At 45.7% G+C, this 13300-nt stretch overlaps 1 non-coding gene across 1 annotated transcript; it reads right to left on the reverse strand.

Moving 5' to 3' along the window:
* Positions 1 to 6270: 6270 nt before the first annotated feature.
* On the reverse strand, positions 6271 to 6344 carry TRNAE-CUC (transfer RNA glutamic acid (anticodon CUC)). Its single transcript has one exon. It is a non-coding gene; the product is annotated as a tRNA-Glu (tRNA).
* Between the last annotated feature and the right edge of the window lie 6956 nt (positions 6345 to 13300).

Genomic DNA, 13300 nt, shown 5'->3' on the forward strand with positions numbered 1-13300 from the left:
ACACCATGTAAATCAACTATATTCCAATATAAAAAATATTTTTTTAACTTGTTGAATAAATGAATGAAGATATGGATGCAGCTCTGTGAAAGTTTCAGATTTTCCAGGACTTCCCTGATGGTCCAGTGGCTAAGACTCTGTGCTCCTAAAGCAGGGGTCCCTGGGTTCGATCCCTCGTTAGGGAAATAGATTCCGCACGCTGCAACTAAGATCCGGCTGTGCTGCTGTGCCTCACTGCTCAGTCATGTCTAACTCTTTGTGACCCCATGGACTGTAGCCCACCAGGCTCCTCCGCCCATGGAATTCTCCAGGGGATCTTCTTGACACAGGGATTGAACCTGAATCTCCTGCACTGCAGGCAGATTCTTTACCATCTGAGCCACTTGGGAAGTCCTAGGATCCAGCAGAACCAAATAAATATTTAAAAAAGAGAACATTGCAGATGTGCTGTTGGAGGGGAATTCAGCCAATCTGTGAGAGTTACTGCAGACTCTGCATCCCTGTACTTCCCAGGCTGAAACTCGAGTGAGAGTTAATATGCTACTTGTGCCCTTAGGAAGCATCCTGAACTTTCCATGCATGCCAGGGACTTGGCTCTTAGTGAATCCTTGTCCTCCTTCGGAAAACCTGCAGGCAAGGGAGGGAAAAACTGAACACTTCACACATTGCATCTTCAAAGCACTTAATAAACGCTCAAGTCATTAATTCCCTCGGCTCTCTGGGAAGCGGATTTTATTGTTTCTCTTCTGGCAACCGGGAGATGAGTGTGCTGGGGAATTCCGTCGTTTTCCCAGGACCGTGGAGCGAGCTGTGAACAGTGCCAGAATGGCATTGGCATCCTCTGAGTTTCTGGCCGGGAGGCCTGCTGTCTCCCTGTGGTGGGCAGAGGCGCGGAATCAGATGGGAAGCAGGACAGACTGCCTTAGAGGGTGTCCTCCCATTTTCAGAGGATTATGGGAGCTGGGCGCCTGCGAAGTTGCACAGAAATGGGAATGCACCTGAACCCATCCTTCCTCCAGGGTTCCAGGTCTAAGTCAAGGCTTAAGTGTAAGCTTTACAAAGCCCAAGTATATGAACTCTCCCAATGCAGTGTGTGCATGCTACGTCACTTCAGTTGTGTCTGACTCTTTGCAACCCTGTGGACTGTAGCCTGCCTGACTCCATCCATGGGGTTTTCCAGACAAGAATACTGGAGCAGTTTGCCATGCCCTCCTCCAGGGGATCTTTCAGACCCAGGGATTGAACCTGCGTCTCTTACATCTCCTGCATTGGCAGGCGGGTTCTTTACCACTTTACCACTTCTGCAACCTGGGAAGCCCAAATCTCAATGTAGACCATGACATGATGGGAACCAGATGCAGAACTGGCTTTTGTATGCCTGGCTCATCAGAGTCCCTCCATAGACCTAACTCCTATGGTCCAGATTTTCCTTTCTCTCTTCTCTAGCCGAATTTACCTGTCTGATTTCCCATACCATCAATACTCTACTCTTTGGGAGAATGGTTATCAAAGTACTCTATGTTAATAATATTGATGGGTGTTCCAGGAAATCCACATTCTTATAGGTATTATCTCCATGCTGATATTTTTCTATATATATGGACTAAAATGTGGGACACCTGAGTTTTATTTTTGTAAATAAAAGTAAAAATAGTTGTGGCATGTGGGATCTTAGTTCTCTGACCAGGGATCAAACCCAGGCCCCCTACATTGGGACTGCAGAGTCTTAGCCACCAGACTACCAGGAAAGTCCTAGGATCTGAGTTTTAGGTTCTGCCGCTGACTTGCCAGCTATCAAGGTGGGTCTTCCTTTCCTAGGTATGGAATAAATAAGAGTAAAGAATATAAATACTCACTATGTGTATCGTCTTACTTACTGCCCACAATTCCTGAGACAGGAACTATTTTTCTTCCAGTTTTACAGATGAGGAAACTGAGGCTCAAAGAAGTTGAGTGATTCATCTCAGACTCAGAGCTGGAAGGTATCAGAAATGGGATTTTAATCCAGGCAGTCTTGGGCTCATAACACCTATAGTAAAGTGATTGTTTTGAACCAGACATTGGAAAAGACGTCAGCGAAAAAGAAGGTTCCATTGTAGCTTGGATTAAAATAACTTTCCCCCCGAAACATTGAGAAACGCTGACATAAATACATGTAACAACTGTTTATAAGAATTGGAATGCACCAGCACAGATAGAATTGGTGGGAATATGAAATGCTAGGGAGAAGCGAAGGAGATCCTTAAGTTGATCCTAGCCTTTTTCCTGAAGACTTTGGTTAATTCCATGGTTATTTATGGAATAGAAAATGAGCAGAAACTGGCCATCTTGCTGGGCTGAGGATTCAAGAGGTTAGACTTTTCAGACTTCCAAAGTGGCTGGAAGTTGAGAAGCATATTGTAGAAAGGAGGGAACCACAGAGACATGAACCCCAAATCTTATTGCTTCTCTTCGTTCCACTACTACTCGAGTCCAAGCCATCAGCGTTTTATAAGGACAATGACCACGGCCTCCTGTCTGGTCTTTGTGATTCCATCTCTCCTCCTTTTCAGGTTTTCTCAGTATAGTGCAGCCAGAGAATCTTTAAATAAAAATAGGAATCTTGGGATTTCCCTGGTGATTCAGTGGTTAAGACTTTGCACTCCCAGTACAGGGGGCACAGGTTTGATCCCTGGTCTGGGAACTAAGATTCCACATGCTACGGTGCGGCCAAGTGAAACAAAACAAACCAACCATGAATCTTATGATATCCTTCTAACTGCCTCCCAGTATTCCTGGCCTATAATCCAAAATCCTTGCTGTGAACCACAAAGCACTGGATAATCTGACCACTGACTCACTGGCTCCTATCAATCTTTCCTTGACCTTGACTCTGACCACTTTGCCTCCTGGCTACTTCTCAAATACACGGACTCCTCTCTTCCTCAATGAAACCATGTGTTTGCCCTTCTTTTTCCCCCTAGCACTGTTCCCTCAGATTTTCCACATGGCTTCTTGAAGGTCTCTGCTCAAATGTCACCTAATCATCAGAGAGACTATCTCTGGACAACTGTACAAAAGGACCCTCCACCCTCACTCTATTCCTTTACTTTATTATTTTTTTTCAAGAGCACTTATTCCTTTATACAATTGTTCCATAAATTTTCTATTGTTGCATGAAAAAAAAAAAATCACCACTAACTGAGTGGCTTAAAACAGCACACATTTAGAACTTCCCTGATGGTCCAGTGGGCTTCCCTGGTGCCTCAGCTGGGAAAGAAGCCCTGGGTTGGGAAGATCTCCTGCAGAAGGGAATGGCTACCCACTCCAGTATTCTTGCCTGGAGAATCCCTTGGACAGAGAAGCCTGGTAGGCTACAGTCCATGGGGTCGCAAAGAGTCAGACACGACTGAGTGACTAACACCTCACTTCACTTCACTGATGGTCCAGTGGCTAAGACTCCATGCTCTCAATGCAGGGGACTCAGGGTTTGATCGTTGGTCAGGAAACTTGATCTCACACGTCAAAACTGAGAGCTCGCATGCTGCAACTAAAGATCCTACATGCTTCAAAGAAGACTGAAGATCTTGCATGCCACAACTGAGACCTGGCACAGTCAGGTAAATAAATATTTTTAAAAAGCACACATTTATTATTTCACAGTTTCTTTGCATCAAGAGTCTGACTCTTCTGCTTAGGGTCTCAAAAGCCTGCTATCAATGTGTTGTCTGGGCTGCATTCTCATCTGGGGGCTCGACTTGGTAAGGATCCACTTCCAAGCTCACTAAGGTTATTGGAATAATTTATTTCCTTGTAGTCATAGGGACAGAAGTCAGTGTCAGCTGGAGGCCACCCAGCTCCTAGAGGCTGCCTGTAAGTTGACTGACACAACTGCTCCCTTCATCACACCAGGCAGGACAGTCTTCAGAGTGAGTCAGCTAGCAAGATCGTCTTATGTGAAGGCACAGAAACAACAGTCCACCACTACTGCCATATTTTACTGGCTAGAAGCAAGTCGTGGGACTTCCCTGGTGGTCCAGTGGTTAAGAATCTGCCTGCCAATGCAGGGGACGTGGGTTCCATCTCTGGTCTGGGGGGATCCCACATGCTTCAGAGCAAATAAGCCCCATGTACCATAACTATTCGGAGAAGGCAATGGCACCCCACTCCAGTACTCTTGCCTGGAAAATCCCGTGGTTGGAGAAGCCTGGTGGGCTGTGGTCCATGGGGTCGCTAAGAGTCGGACACAACTGAGCGACTTCACTTTGACACATTGGAGAAGGAAATGGCAACCCACTACAGTGTTCTTGCCTGGAGAATCCCAGGGACGGGGGAGCCTGGTGGGCTGCTGTCTATGGGGTCACACAGAGTCAGACATGACTGAAGTGACTTAGCAGCAGCAACCATAACTATTGAGCCCACTTGCCTAGAACCTGTACCCCTCAACAAGAGAAGTGAGTGCAAGAAGTCTATGCCTGGTAAGGAAGAGTAGCCCTGGCTCTGTAACTAGAGAAAGCCCACACACGGCAATGAAGACCTAACACAGCCATAAATAAAGCAAATGAACTTGAAAAAAAAAAAAGAAAGAAAGAAACAAGTCCCATTCATATGAAAGGGGAAGAAATTACACAAAGCTGTGAACACTGGGTAGCAGGAATGATGGAAGGGGGAATGAAGAACCTGTCTGTCACAATTATATTCTATATTTCTTCATTTATTGGTATATTATATGTCCCACTAGTTAGGAACCTCCAAGAGTACAGGCCTTTATGTGTCTTGTTGGTAACTCTATCTCCAGCACCTGGAAACATTATTGGCACACAGTAAGTGCTCAAAATGCATTTCTTGACTGAATAAGTGAAATAAAGAAGTCCACCAGCTGTCTTGTAAAATGCAGTTTTCCAAGGAAACCAGCTTTCGGTTAATTAAGAGCTGTCATTCGAAGTGGCTGGAATCAGCAGATCTCACAAGCATATTCTGTTTTTTAATGTTATCTGCTCCAAGACACCAGAGAAAACACGCCCATCGTTAGTCTGGCTGGGTGTTGGAGACCCGCTTGGCGCGGAAGAGGGTGTGTGTATGAGGCTTTGGCCTTGCTTGGGATAAGCCAACCCCAAAGTCATCTGAAAGCTCATCACGGGGGCTGGTTTTGGCGTCGGAATGGCCCTTTCTCACTGTGACCTTTGTGATTAATACACCAGATTCATAAATACACATATGCGTTATCCACATATCCATTTTTATATCAATAGAAAATGCATTCCAGATGTGAGTTGGAGGTGATAGGCTTTGTGCTGCTGACTTTTTATTTTCTGTTAGGTCTCAGCCCGGCCAGGCACATAGCCTATTGTTTTTATATCAAAAAAGGCAGGTCATACCTGCTTAATAAGCCGAAGGAATTCACCGCAACCTGGGGGAACTGTAGGAATGTGGTTTTCAGATCCGATTAGAGAGATGTGGCCAGGTCCCCAGGGTTCTCAGGTTCAGCTGCCTCAGCCTACAATGTCATGCATTGTCGTCCGGGCCTTGTGCTAAAAGATCCCAGTTTTTGTCACCTTTCTTTTGTAGCCTGTGTGTGCAGCCCCAGAGTGTACGCAGAGGGGAGTTCACCACTGAGCTTTCTGTTAGCTTTCTTGTTGTTCAGTCACTAAGTCATGTCTGACTCTTTGTCACTCTGTGGACTGTAGAACCCCAGGCTTCCCTGTCCTTAACCATCTCCCGGAGCTTGCTCAGACTCATGTCCATTGAGTTGATAATGCCATCCAGCCATCTCATTCTTGGTTGCCCTCTTCTCCTCCTGCCCTCAGTCTTTCCCAGCATGAGGATCTTTTCCAATGAATCAGCTCTTTGTATCAGGTGGCCAAAATATTGGAGATTCGGCATCAGCCCTTCCAATGAATATTCAGGGTTAACTTTCTAGTCGTCAATTGTTTCCACCAATGTTCTTTGTGATGGCTCTTGTAGGGTTTTAGAAAAGGGAAGAGAAGTCCAAATCTCCCTCAAAGTTGAGAAGTCTTTACTCTTTGACTTTGGAAGTGGCAGAGAGCTCTCTGGAGCATGCACTTTGGGGTCAGAATCCTGATCTGGCTGTTTACTAGCTGTGTGACCTCGGGCAAGCCCCTTGACCTCTCTGAGCCTCTGATGGCTCTTCTGTATATTGTAGATCTTAGCACTTCATATCTCTTGGTTTATTTATTTTTAAAAATTTGTGGCTGCTCTAGATCTTCGTTGAAGCATGTGGGCATCTTTAGTGGTGTCACACGGGCTTAGTTGTGGTATACAGGATCTTAGTTCCCCTAGCCAGGGATTGAACCCAGGCCCCCTGCATTGAGAGTGCAAAGTCTTGTCCACTGGACCACCAGGGAAGTCCTGCTCTTGGCTTTTTTTGAAAATGAAATGAGATGATGGCCCGGAAAACTCTAAGCACACGGTCTGGTACATAGCAAACTCCTAATAAGGGCTAATATTATTACAACTACTATCAATATTATTATAATTTAACTTAAACCTGGACCCTGCTCTAATTTCCCTGTATAGGTTCATTGGTTTAGAAGTGAGTGTGAGCAAAATGCATTCTGGAAGTGCTCCCTTAAATTTTCTCTTGAAATATCCCTGTTCAGAGCCCTGGAAACAAAGACCATGTCCTAATATTCTGGAGCCACATTAGTGGCTTTGAACTCCAGGTACATTTATTATTATAATTTTTTCTTTTCTCTTTGGAAGGGCCCTGCTGATTTAGGGCAGCCCCACATCAGAGGTGTAAAGTGAAATCCTGGACTCTGGAGCCAAAGTTGACTCAAGTTTTCCCTTTGATGTGTGCCTTTCTCCTTGTGCTGGGTGGACCCCAGCTGGACACACACTAGGCACTCAATTAACACGTGTTGAGTGAGTGGCTGGAGGAGAGGGCGCTTAGCCAATAGTCATCCTGGAGGAGGTAATAATATGCTAATGACAATGACACTCATATGCATCGTTTTCCTGGTGCTTGGGTTCTCTCGACCAGGCCACAGCCTGGCTGCTCTGTATGGGTCTTTCATTTACTCCTCATGGAGTATTCTATGAGGGGGACGCGATGATGCCCTCTTAAGAGATCAGAACATTGAGATTTACCCTGACATCCTGTGATGGTAAAGGACTGAGCCTGGATTCAAGCCCAGGGGTCTGATTAAAGAGCTCTTGGGGACTTCTCTGGTGGTCCAGTGGTTAGGACGCCGCACTTCCAAGGGGATTTGGTCCCTGATTGGGGAATTAAGATTCCACATGTTATGTAGCGTGGCCAAACAAAAGAAAAAGAGCTTTTTTTTTTTTTGTTACCTCTGTGTGCCACGTCATAGGCCCTCTGACACAGTTGTCCAAACGTCCGAGCTCTGAGCTGGCCTCCTGTTGAAGTTCCCGGGGAGGCACTGTGCTTCCTTTCAGTCTGGAATGACCCATGTAGAAACGTGCAACCAGAGGAGCAACGTTTCAATCCTCTCTCTTTTTCAGAAAGGGACTAGATTAAAACAGATCATGCTCTTAAGGAATTCCACCAAACCTTTAAAAAGAATGAGACAGATTTGAATTGTTGAACAATTGTATAGGTGATGTATCTATGTCTCTGTATACAAAGAGAAAAAAGTTCTGTAAGAGACGTAGTCACCTATTTAAGAGATGGTTAGATTTTATGTGTATAATTTTAGTTTAAAAATTTTACTTATTTTTATTTAGCTTATGTATATTTTTAAATGAAACAAGAAATCAGAGCATATTAAAGGGTATACAGTGAAGACGCCTTCCTTCCCTTGTCCAGAGAGACCAGGTCTCCCAAGGAGCGAGCAAAGCTTTCAAGTCCTTGTGTGTCTTTTTAGAAAAAATTAATTATCAGAGGCTTTGATTAGGAGGAGGGGAATTTTCCTTCTAATGCTTATCTGTTTTGCATCCATTGTTGAAGCTTTTGATAACAAGCTTGGTATAAAGAAAATTAAGGTAATAAAAAGCAATAATTTTGCTGAGGGTACAGATTCAATCCCTAATCAGGAACTAAGATCCTGAAAGCCCAAGACACACTGCACACACAGGAAAGCAAAACAAAAGTAATCATTGAAGGACACAAATACTCCCCTTTCAACCTTATCTTGTGTCTCAGCTTCAGAAATAGATGCTCAGAAATGGTCCTTTACCTGGGATATCTAGCTGTGTTCTTGGGTTCTCCAGGAGGTATGACAGTTGATCCTTCAACTCCAACAGAGGAGAAGATGGTGGGGAGGCCTTTGATCTCTGGTCCCATCACCTTGATATTTTTCCATGGCAACCACCCTGCCTCAAGTGGTGGAGAATGGTTCCCATTGTTCCACTATCCCCATCTTCATTCCACCTTAATTACTAGTGGGGTTTCTGTCCCAGACTTCATTTGCATTGATGAGCCAGGAAGACGTGCTTGTGGATAAACTGACTCACTTTCCTCAGGTCATCCTCCTCCGTTCCTTTCTCTGCCTGCCCTCTTGGGCTACAAGATGCCTCTGTTGCTTTCATGGGCCTGGGTTCACATCTCAGTTGTCTGTGTGAGTGGGTCCTGTGAACCCTGTTCAAAGTTAGTCCCATTGAACCTCAGTTGGCTTACCTGTACAATGGAGACAAAAGTTGGACCCACAGTTTAGGGCTAAAAAATAAATACCTTCATAGCCCAGGGCCTGGTACACAGTAAGTGATTCTTAAAGGTCCTTATTAAGCAAGAACACCTAGGGACCTGGTTCACTTGGTTACTGGAGATTTGGTTTTCGGAGTTGAACTCTCAATAGTGATTGAATTTTATTGTCAGTCTTGCCCTATCTCTATCTTTCTACCTACCTATCTATCTACCTACCTTTCTATCCATCCATCCAATCCGCCCATCCATCATTCTTTCTTTTCATCTATCTATCTAATGATCTATCCATCTATCTTCTGTGTTCTGATTCGCTGACCTTTCTCCATGACATCTGCACCTGATGACTGTCTGTCTCCACTGGTCACGTCCTCTCCTGCTTTTTCTCACCCCCAAACCTTGTCTGTGCTGTTCCCACCTCCTTGAGTGCCTCTTCCTGTCCCCTCACCCCTGGTTAACCCTGCTGAGATGCTACTCTCTCCAGGGTTCTCACTTCATCACCAAACCATCCACCCTAGCGGCTTCCATACCTTAGTATTTATCACATTGTATAGCAATTGTCCATTTCCTTATCTGTAATCCGCCCCCCCCCCCCCCCCCCAGAACCTGAGCACCTGGAGGACTGGACCTGTGTTCTGTCCAGTGTTAACTCTCTCGTGGCGTGTATGGTCAACATAGAGGAGGTCTGTGGACACATTTGTGTAACACGTTTACTGAGCAGTCACTCTGTGTCAGGCATTATAGTCACAAGCCAAACGAGAGGATTCTTACCCTCAGAGAGCTTCTGTTCTAATGTGAGTGGCTGAGCGGACACGGCTCCAGAACGCCTGCCCATCAGCTGCGTGGAACGTCTCGTGGTGGTCCAGGCAACGCTGGCATTCCCATCTCTGTGCACTTGGACGTCCTCTTCCCGTACTTCCCACCCTTTCTCTCCTGTCTGCTTAACTCCCACACCAAGGTTGCAGCAGAAATCACTGTGGTACGTCCCTATGTCAGCCATCCCTTTGTACCTTGAAAATTCCATCAAAGCAGGGTCTTGGGTGTGTGGGCACCTTCCAGAACATCGGCCCCCAGGGAACCAGGAGACTGTCTCTCACTTTTCCTCTTGCAGCTGTAGGATCCAGGTCCAGGCTGGGCAGATGAGAAGGCCTGTAGCAAACATACGCTAGAGAAGGCGAGGAATCATGTTCTCAGTCTCTCTGCTTCTGGCCGAGGAAGGATTGTGTTTTTGAGGGCCCTTTTGCACAATTCTGATCTCATCCTCTGCTTGACGATGTGATTATTTTAACTCTCAGAGACTGCTGGGCGAGGCCTGGCCAGGCGCTCTGCGATTATCCAGAAACGTATTTCTAGAGAAGTGCCAAGTGACCTGCTGGAACTTGCAGGGTCCAGCAATGTTAAATAACATGTAGTTTGTTTATTAACAACATTGATGGATTCTTCTGTTAAAAGAGCCGTTCCTTTCCCACATTGAGAGTGTTTAAGTGAAGTTTTGTCCAAAAAACAAACGTTTATGCCATAGATGCACAACTGGAAATTTTTTCGTGGGGTAAGGGGGATTTATCCAGGCTTAAGGAGAGGTCAGAGATGGGTATTGAACAGGGAAACAGAAGAGAAAGAGAAAATTCTGGCCGGGCTGCCTTCCTCCCTGGGCAGGGCTTGGAAAGATCCTGTCTGTGTCTATAATATTTTGCACAATTGAGTCTGAAGTACCAGTCAGCTCTTCTGCAGAGTGACTGTGTTTCTGAAAAGGGGCATTCTGCCTAGAATGTGTGGCTCCTAACTTCTGTTCCAGTCGTTCTTTCCCTACCCCATATGGTCTCTCATGATTCTAGACATTGCTCTTTTTTTGAGTCAAAGATGGTGGTGGAAAAAAGAGTTCATTTTCTGAGAGTCACAGGTAAGCTTACTGGACTCCTCTTGCATGCTCTATAAAATTAAATCTAGTACAGGAGTAGTCAACTCAAATAAGTTTTAGGGCTGGGCAGGTAGCACAAAGGAGTGATGCTGATCAAAGGTGCATCAGATGGGACTGGCAGGAAACAGAAGACCCACCTTCCAACTGGGTCATCTGATGGAAGATTCCTCACGGGACTGCTCACAGGTGTCCAGGAAGGATGCAGGGAACTAAGGAGGTAGAAGAAAACCAAGAGGAATAGTGAGGGGCTTCCCTGGTGATCCAGTGGTTAAGACTCTGCGCTCCCAATGCCGGGGGCTTGAGTTCAATCCCTGATCAGGGAACTAGATCCCACATGCAACAACTAAGACCAGGCACAGCCAAAGAAATAAAAAAAAAAAAAAGGGGGGGGGGGACTAGTGAGGTACCCTGAGACTAGTAACACATGGGGACTGAAAGAGAAGTTACTGAAGATGGTGATTCTATGGAAGAGGCCCTCAAAGGACTGGAGCCCTGACCTTGGGTAGCGTCTAGTGCAGGGTAGAGTCTAGATCGTGGGTAGAGTGGAGTCTAGTCTAGTGCAGTCCACCTTCCGTGACTCTTTGACACCACAGGGAGGTATATACGGGGGAGTATATACCACAGGTTCTCCACACCCATATTTCTTCCCCATTTCTCCTGTTGGCCAAGTCTAACTTGAAGCCAAAGAAGGGACCCACACAGATCCATCAAGATTCATCTCCAGGGGCACAGAGTAGTGTGGGGAAGGGTGGAGAGTGACGGTGAAGGGACAGATGAAAGATCTTGAAGATGGTACATAGGATGTTTCATTTCCACAGAAAAAATGGATACCCTTTCCCCTATAAATCATGGCCTTCTTTGCTCACCTTAATTTCTCCCATTCTCTAAAAGGGCAATGACAACAACATCAACAATAACAAGCTAACATCCACTGAGGGGCTTCCCTGGTAGTCCAGTGGTTAATACTGTGCTTCCACCGTAGAGGGCGCAGGTTCAATCCCTGGTCAGGGAACTAAAATTCTGCGTGCCATGCAGCAAAACAAAGCAAAACACAGCAACAACAAAGCAAAAGCCAGACCAACCAACCGAACAAGCAAGAAACAGAAAAACAAAACCACTCCAAACATCCACTGACCAACCCTTAGAGAGTTGTTGTGAGGATTAAATGAAACAATTCATATAATGAGCTTAGAATATTTTGTTATTATTTAGTCCCTCAGTCATGTCTAACTCTTTTGTGACCCCCATGGACTGTAGCCTGTCAGGCTCCTCTTTCCATGGAATTTCCAAGGAAGAATATTGGAGTGGATTGCCGTTTGCTTCTCCGGGGGATCTTCCTGACCTAGGGATCGAACCCAGAGACTCCTTAGCAGGTGGATTCTTTACCACTGAGCCACCTGGGAAGCCCTCAAGGAAGTGTTAAGTTTTTGTTTTGTTATTACACCACCCTGATCCTTCTTTGTTTCTCTACTTTTGAAAGAGAGGTGTCCCTTTAATTCTTCTATAAGTAAAACAATCCCAAGAAGTCAATGGTGAAGAGCAACAGACTCTGAGGCACAATGTGAGGAGACACCAGGGAATGATGGGGACTGTGGCAAAATTCAGCATCCCTTCTCAAGGGACCACCCACTGCTCAGCTCCAGCCAAGATAAGCTCATAGGATGTAGGCTGAGGTTGCCAGAACTTTCAAGGTTTCAAGAAAAGCTGAAAAACTGAATTTTTTCTGTGAAAGCTTCTGATTTTTCAGTGTTGGTGAGCAATTCAAAATTGTAAAAAATTAAGTTTTCTATGCCAACTCTCTGTGAGCCAAGTAAAACAGGTCTGAGGGCTGGATCCGGCTTACATGTAGCCAGTTGTGATCTTCTGCTAAGTTTACACCCCATGGACCAGAGGAAGCTGTTGGCTTCTCCAGGGAGCAGGAGTGTGACCTTGGCTCTGGGCAGAAGGCTCTTTAGTGAGGTCTGAGCTGAAAGCTCAGAGATAAGACTAAAGCATCCTTGACCTAAAACATAAGAGCTGGGAGGATGCAGAGGAAGGGGATGATATTTAGCGGGCAGCAAGGGTGGGGTGGGGTTTTTCAAGAGAGGGACATGCGGGCTGGATTTTACTGGAAGCCTGAACAGTTTTGGTACCACATTCTTATGCCAACTTCTGGTTTCATCTAGATGACCCCGTGAAGTGATTTTCATTCTGTTCAGTTTATTTTTTTTTTTTAATGTCCTTTTGGGGGCAAGGAGAGTTAAAACCCAACTCCGTGATATTATATAAATCAAGGAATTAACATCAGCACACATCCCCTGATTCTTCTTCAGAGAAACTGGGTTGCAGGCAAGGCTCCCCATGCTTCGAAGCTGTTCAACTTAATACACCCCTGGAGTGGGTTCAAGCTCCCTTCCCGCTTCCTTCCCTTAAAAGAAGAAAAGCAGAAATGCCGTTTTGAATCCCCCACCTTTGGAGAGAGATGGGAGCACACAGTTGTGTATAGAAATCCTCTTCCTGCACACACATCTGTTACACACATTGCCATGGTGTACTCTGCTTGTTCACCAATGAACAAAATGATTTCCTCTCATTACTTCCCGTGTTGCTTGAAAACCGCACTCGGGAAAGTAAAACCACCGAAGGGAACTCCGCCAATCAAACCTCCTCGCTGGCCCCAACTTTCCCAATTTAGGGGCTTGGGGGTGGCGGGCAAGGGGGAGGCATGGGGGTGCAGGGAGCTGGGGTAACCTGGGGGTGAGGGAACAGAGCTGTGGTTGTGATGGATTGCTGTTGCTTCC

Source organism: Dama dama, chromosome 5 (genome assembly GCF_033118175.1).
Source record: "Dama dama isolate Ldn47 chromosome 5, ASM3311817v1, whole genome shotgun sequence".
Lineage (NCBI taxonomy): Eukaryota > Metazoa > Chordata > Mammalia > Artiodactyla > Cervidae > Dama > Dama dama.